Genomic DNA, 1,511 nt, shown 5'->3' on the forward strand with positions numbered 1-1,511 from the left:
AGCACTACAAAAATTAATGGATATTATGACTGTAACTACTTGAATCAAATGCAAAGCCATGTGTCAAGCAGCCTTTTTGCGATTTCCACCGGTTATTACAAGCCTGTTTACATCTGCCCCTGCCTGATTTAAACCCAGCAGGATCGAAACTAAGATAAAGTGGGCAGAGTGACTTAGGAGCAGAGATGCTCCTAGCAGGATTTATCCAAGTGCAGCTCTCTCCTGACATCGGGTCCTGCTGGGGTTTGGTGGGACAGACACAGCCCAAAGGTACCGGGGTCCCCAGCCACATCCCAGCCTCTGGAGTTGCTCCTTGGGCAGGGGACTTCCCTCGGCACAGAGCATCCCTGCATCCACAGAGCCCTCAGGCTCTCCGGGGCAGCGCAGGGTCAGCTCGGGGCACGGAGAACGGAGTGAAAAACGCATCAGGATGCGCTGGGAGCGAAAACACGACCGTGCAGCATCTCCAGCTGCAGACGCCACCGCCGGGTGCGTTCATTAAGCCCAGCAATGCCTTTGGCTGGTGTTTGAAGAGCTGATGGAGCTGTCTGTGCCGTGAAAGGCAGAGGTGTGAATTTTCTCCCGTTCCGCGCCGGCGGCGTCTTTAATCCGAGCTCGCTCAGCGCTGCCACCGCCGCGTCCCAGCTGGCGACAAGGCTAATTAGGGACGGAGCCAGGAGCCAGCCCGGCATCAAAGGGGGTGAGCGCAGAGAGGAGCGGCTGGCGGTGCACTGAGGTGGATTTGCCTTTCCAGCAGGGCGAGTCCCTCCTCTCCCTGGGTCCCTCCTAAAGTCCCTGGCTGAAATTTTAAGAGATTGTATTAATGGTCACCAAACTGATCCGTCTGGCAGGGATGGGTTTGGTGGATATCCTGTTGCAGGATTGGGATTGGCAAATGGCTTCACCAGTTTGCCAGCACAGCGGTGTTCTATCAATTACTTGCAGGTAGTTGTAGTCTCTGTGCTGGTTTAATATTTTATCGTGCTTCCCTCGGTCAGATGCAGGACAAGATCCCAGGGAAATCCAAATCCAGGGCTGAGCCTGTTAATGCCACCACTTAAGTTCACCAAGGAGTCAGCCCGGTGCTGCTCATCCCTGTGATTTGGATGTGATGCACATGACGTGCAGGAGGAATTATTCATACCAAATAATCGCTCCTGCCCAAATCAGCTTCCAAGAAAGGTTGCTGCAACTCCACTGGACCATGTGAGGCAGGAGCTGCTGCTAAGCAGCTGCTTGACAGGACAGATCTGAGTGCTGGGGAGCAAAAGGGAAGTCTGGCAAAAAAATGAAACTCAAGGTTATTCAAAACTCACAGGAAAAGCAGCTGCTGTGCAGGGCTGAACTTGGCTAAAACCATCTGCCTACCAGAGAGGCTCAAACCGAGTCCTTGGGCTGCCCAAAGCCTCCCATCAGCCCTCAGCAAAGGACAGCTCAGCTCACCTGAACTTTCCCCTTCTACCAGGGCAAGGTTGTCCCCTGGAGCATCACCCAGGCAGGACCTGGGTGAT

General features: G+C 54.1%; 1 long non-coding RNA gene across 3 annotated transcripts; it reads right to left on the reverse strand.

The window, feature by feature from the left end:
- LOC146430093 (uncharacterized) lies at positions 1–1,511 on the reverse strand. Of its 3 annotated transcripts, none has more exons than XR_014855384.1 (4): positions 1,369–1,511; positions 1,145–1,277; positions 940–1,041; positions 1–799 (listed from the first exon to the last, which is right to left on the reverse strand). It is a non-coding gene; the product is annotated as an uncharacterized LOC146430093 (long non-coding RNA). The 3 variants fall into 3 exon arrangements; XR_014855385.1 differs by having other exon boundaries at positions 940–1,056; XR_014855383.1 differs by having other exon boundaries at positions 940–1,277.

This window comes from Lichenostomus cassidix, chromosome 15, assembly GCF_008360975.1.
Source record: "Lichenostomus cassidix isolate B80296 chromosome 15, HeHo_3.0, whole genome shotgun sequence".
Classification (NCBI taxonomy): domain Eukaryota; kingdom Metazoa; phylum Chordata; class Aves; order Passeriformes; family Meliphagidae; genus Lichenostomus; species Lichenostomus cassidix.